This window comes from Mirounga angustirostris, unplaced genomic scaffold (genome assembly GCF_029215605.1).
Source record: "Mirounga angustirostris isolate CCGP_5_RB_7025 unplaced genomic scaffold, mMirAng1.0.hap1 SCAF_15, whole genome shotgun sequence".
Lineage (NCBI taxonomy): Eukaryota > Metazoa > Chordata > Mammalia > Carnivora > Phocidae > Mirounga > Mirounga angustirostris.
Window position 1 is genome coordinate 72,757,427 of NW_026991723.1, and position 5,888 is coordinate 72,763,314.

The 5,888-nt window shown below is 38.8% G+C and overlaps 1 pseudogene; it reads right to left on the minus strand.

The window, feature by feature from the left end:
* Window positions 1-395: 395 nt before the first annotated feature.
* On the minus strand, window positions 396-1,213 carry LOC123849240 (small ribosomal subunit protein eS6-like; annotated as a pseudogene).
* Between the last annotated feature and the right edge of the window lie 4,675 nt (window positions 1,214-5,888).

A 5,888-nucleotide genomic window follows, 5' to 3' on the forward strand; every position in this document is an offset into this window, starting at 1 on the left:
CCAAACCCTTAACTTCTCAAATAGGAGTTAGTCCTAGAAAAAAAGGGTGGGGTATTTGGGGCAGAGCCTCATATCCCATACTCTTGGGGAAGGTGGTGGAGACACCTGGAGAAGAAATAAATTTTCTATGTGGGACCACAGGATTTACTAAAAGGAGATGTGTAGGACAATGGTTTAGTAATATAAAATAAGGATTTGTTCCCACCATTACTTCACTCCTCTCCTCTCTTCCATTTCTCCTCATCAAACATAGACTATGTATTCACAAGTGATTTTCAGTAAAAGGAATTTCTTTTAGATCTATATCTATCATCTAACCACCTATCTATCTACCTATGTACCTATCATCATCTATTTGTATACATATATATGTAGGGGGGGGGGTTTGTGTCTGATCTTATTTACTTGTCACTCTTAGAAAACCTCATTTTTGACTGGACTCAGACTTAGAGGTAGAAGCTCCCAGAGAGGACAGCCTCCGTCTCTTGGCAAATCTGTTCCTGGCGTTTTTCTTTGGCCTCCTTCATTCTCTTGGCCAAAAGTTTAGCATATTCTGCAGCCTCTTCCTTATTTTTCTGAGTGCGCTGCTTCTTCAAAGCAATATGCCAACGTTTGTGCTGGAGGACACGTGGAGTGACAAGACGCTGAATCGTAGGCGCTTTGGTTCTAGGTTTCTTACCTTCTTTGTTTACGGGTTTTCTCACAACATACTGGCGGACATCATCTTCTTTAGAGAGACTGAAAAGTTTGCGGATTCTGCTGGCTCTTTTGGGCCCCAGGCGATGAGGCACATAGTATCAATGAGTCCAGGAATATCTGTCTCCCCTCTTTTTTTACAATGACCAAGTCGAGAACACTGAGATTGGCATCCACAGTGCAACCCCAAACAGATTTGCGCTTTCTCTCTCCAGTCCTCTTTGGTCTATAGCAGGAATGCCCCTTACTCAGCACCAGGCAGACACGGCCATGGGTCAAGACACCCTGCTTCAGGGGAAGCCTTGTTTGTCACTGCCACCATGGATTCGGACCACATAACCCTTCCATTCTTCACCCAGAGCACCAGCAGCAACTTCTGTGGCCATATGCTTCTCATAAAAGGTATGAGGTTTGCGTTCATTGTCCACTTCAATGAGTTTCTGGCAGCCAGTAGCTGGGAAAGAGATGCTTCATCCTGAAGCAGCCTACCGCCTCCGAGGCACCACGAAAAAGAGCTATATGTAGTTTTTTATATATTTATAGCTCTTTATATATAGTTATAAAGTTCATTTAATGAATTCTATTAATTATATATTTTCCCCATTTTTTAGGAAATAAAAAACATCATTTTTGCATGGTATATAATATAGAAGTAATTTTAACTTTAAAATAATTTATTTTAGATCAATATCTTATCAGTGTAGTATAAGTTCCTTTTAATACAGTCTGATAATTTTCATAATATGTAAAGGCAAAACTCTATTTTCTCTTATTTAACAAATGACATACTCTGAATTTCTTTTTTTAAAGATTTTATTTATTTATTTATTTGACAGAGAGAGAAAGAGTGAGAGCGAGCACAAGCAGAGGGTAGAGGCAGAGGGAGAAGGAGAAGCAGGCTCCCCGCTGAGCAGGGAGCCCGACGTGGGACTCGATCCCAGGACGCTGGGATCATGACCCAAGCCGAAGGCAGACGCTTAACCGACTGAGCCACCCAGGTGCCCCTGAATTTCTTTGATTATATACAAAGATAATTTTTTGAGAGACAGAGCATGCCCAAGCGGGGCAGGGGGAAGGGCAGAGGGAGAGGGGAAGGGCAGAGGGAGAGAGAGAGGGAGAATCCCAAGCATGTGTGGGGCTCAATCCCACAACCCTGAGATCATGACCTGAGCCAAAATGAAGAGTCAGATGATCAACTGACTGAGCCACCCAGGACTCCCCCCAAATCATAATTTTAAACAAAAACTTAAACATGTTATGTTGAGTTTAGTTGGGGATCAAGCACATACTAAAATGAACTAAATCGCCAGTGTGTTATGTCATCAAAAGTAGACAAAACCCATCATTCATAACTTTGAAATTTTTGAATATTAAAAATAAATTGATTTACTGTTTTAATTTTTGCGTTTGATTTCTGATTAATAAGATTAGAAAGAAAGTTCCAGGCAGCTAACTGGAGACCTTCTCTGCAAATAATCTTTATTCCCAATAGGCAAAAAAAGGTAAATGGGAAATGCATGTCACCATAGTTTCTTTTTTTATATTAATTTTTCAAGTATCAGACACTCTTTGTTATGCTATATGAGAATCTGATTTGGATGAATGCAACATTTGATAGAATGAAGATTTGTTTGAGGCAAACTTACAGAATTATTCCTACATATCCTTCATGAGTTTGTGGTATTTATCACAATCAGTAGTGAGGATGAATCAAATAATATAAATGATAAGTAATAAAACAGCTGTTGAACCAAGCAATACAACCTCTAGACAATTCATTCACCAGAACATTTGTCTGACTCCCATTAAATACTATGTATGCTCACTCACCGTGCACCTGGAGGCTCTCAAATGTTCCAGATCACAGGGAAGAACACTACTTAAAGAAAGAGACGTTGAACCAGATGCCATTAGCCACCTTTAATGATATGAATCCCCAGAAATATCACTTGAAAAATGCTAACGTACTGATGTTCAAGATAATAGAACACAATTTAGAACTGCCTGACTCACAGCTTTAAAACTGACCTTTTCTTCCTTATAAATAAACATTTCTGCAAATCATTATGTATAATAATAACCTTAGGAGGAAAGTCCCCACAAAATTGCTGGAGATATACAAACTCTTAAAAATGCATTTACAAATTTACTTAAACACATGGGAGTTGATTTGAATTGAATTGCAGTTACTAGAGAAGGCCCACCCTCCTTCCAAACTCAGTGCTTTCCACAAAGAAGGTAGTCTTCTGAATATGTAATTATTTTTCATGCCATATGTTGTTATTTGCACTGGGTTCCTGAGCATATTCTCAAACTGCTCTTTCTACCCAAACCTACAGAATAAATAAGAAAGGGAAACAGTGATTAAATAGGGACTGGACTATTCCCCAGGAAGACACCTCCAAAAGCCCTAGGCAACAGCTGATAGCTGAAAAAGTGAGGTGAGTTTTTGGAAAATCCACTGATGTATATTCAAGGACATTGTCACTATATTTTTGTATCAGAGACATTTGGTCTTCAACTTGTAAAGAAACCCATCCAACTTGTCTTTATTATTTGCTCTACGGCCCAAAACAGAAGACTTAAGAAATAAATTTTGGCATAACTTTCATTTTGTTTATTTGTTTTCCTTTAGCACACCAGTTTTAACACCCTTCCTCCCTCTGCTGGGTTATATTTGTTCTTCTAACACCTGTCATAACTAACTTCAGTAGCAATGACATTGAGTGAAGTATCTCCCCAAGGTGCCTGACAAAGCTAGCCCCCCAAAACAAAATCTGGCTGCTTAACTCAGAATTCTTCCTGCAACACCGTGCTGCCTCAGTTCTCCCGAGATGTAAGCCACAGGACTGGCTCTGGGACAGCCATGGGGCAGGGATGAATGGTGGTTATCAGAATTACAAGTGTTCTCTTTTCCAACTAATTCATATCATCAAATAAATCACAGAGATTACTCTTGCAAGTTCAGCTGCAAAGCACCGTTCATTCCTTCCAGGAAAAAAAGAAAAGCAAGAGGAAGTCATCCTGGAGAGTGATGCTATCTCATATTGCCTTTTTACATTTCCTAAATCTTTCCTAAATCAGCCAATGTACCATTTCTCTCCTCACTTCAATTCAGACCTGGAATGTGGGAAGAGCTAGAAAGACTTTACCGAAGGCTCAAGGAAGCACAGGAAGGAAATGAGACCAGAGTGTTCCCACCTCATGAGAAGGCCCAAAACAAAGTCACCATCCACATGGGATTAGGCTCAGTCTCCTTCTACCATCTCTTTGTCCATGCTCCTGCCATATTGACACAGGACAGAGGGAAGTATTTACTGCTGAGTCAGGCACATCTCTTCTGTTTTGACTTCATGGGAATAACAAGAGTTGCAATCATTAAAGCACTATCTAAAGGAACTGGAACCCTCATATACCGCTGATCTGGAATGTAAACTGGTATACACTATTTCTTAAAACATCCAACATGCTCTGCTAAGTGAAAGAAGCCAGACACAAAAGCCACATATTATATGATTCCATATTCATAAAATTTCCAGAATAGGCAAATCCATAGAGATAGAAAGTAGATTAGTATGGTTTTCAGGGGACAGGGGGAGGGAGGAATTGGGACTGACTGCTAATAGGTATGGGGTCTCTTTCTGGGATGATGGAAATATTCTGGAATTAGATAGTGGTGATGTTTGTACAATATAGTGAATATACCTCATCTCAGTAAAACAAATTAAAACTAAAAACACTGGGGCCCCAAAAGGTCTGAATTAAAGCAACCACTTTATATGGATATATCCAATTACATAAAAGATACCTTTCTCAGTTTGGAAAAAAAGGGAATGGAGAGAAATAGGAAGACCAGTTGTGTCTGATAAAAATGATCTACTGATCTACTTGTGTTTTCATAGGCAAAAAATAAAGTCAGGCAGAATCTTACCATAAATCTTACCAAAGAGTCCACTCCTGAGAATCTACCCAAGGGAAATGAAAATACGGTCACACAAGTGATTGTTCAAGAATAGTCATAGCGACATTATTCATGATGGCCAAAAGCTGGTCCACCCAGTGGTGAGTAGAACAGTAAAATGTGGTGTATCCACATAATGCAATACTATTTAGCAATTACAGGAACGAAATAATGCTCCATGAAATGATGTACTCAAAAGACTTCAAAAACACAATGTTAAGTGCAAAAAAGCCAGAGACAAAGACTATATATTCTATGATTTCACTTGTGTGAATTTCACAGAAAAGGGGAATGATGAGAAAGTTCTAAAATTGGACTGGGGTAGTGGTCGCACAGCTCTATGAATCTACAAAAAATTACTGAAGTGTGTATTTCAGTTCGTGAAATGGCGGGGGCGGAGATTGCCAGAGGAGGGTAGGCAGGAAAGAAGAAGAAAAGAATTGAAACAGAAAGAAATATTTTTTAACACAAAAAAATACAAAACAATGTGACAGAAGTAACACAAAAGTTTCAGATTAAGACATAGTTAATGCAAAACACTCAGAAAAGTTTAAATAAAATGTAGGTAAAGATACATCAAGCAAACACATAAAAGCCTGGCAATATTCACAGCAGAAAAGTGGAATTCAAGGGCTAAGCCTTTAACGAGACAAAGAAACTAATGATGTAATGTATGGTGATTACCATAACAATAAAAAATTTTAAAAAAAGATGCAGGGAAGAAATATTAAAGCTTATCATGTTCTGATTTTCTAAATATATGATTGTAACTGTTCTTATTGGTCTATCACCAACCAAACGGACAACAAATAAGCTTATAAAAATGTCCAATAATACATATAATTTTGAATTCATAGATATACATTAAATATGTATAAAATTGTTTCTTTTTAAATGTCCAGGGAAAATTCGCACAGAGAAACAGCCCAGCAAGAAAATCTCAAGTTCTGAAACACAGAACCTTTTCAGACCATATTCTTTGACCACAGAGCGTAAAGCGACATTAATAACAAAACTACAAAACAAAAATAAAACCTCAACTATAGAAGAAGGGAAATTTTAGTTCTTCTCCCCACGTCACATGCTTCTCTGCCCACCCTCTTCCTCCCCCACACTCTTCCCCTAAGCCAGGTGGCTGTTGAGCTCTGCTCACTTCTTTGTCCTTTTCCAGTTCTGCATGTCTAGGACCACTGATACCCAGGTGGGCACCATCAGGGCCCCTCGTAGAGCC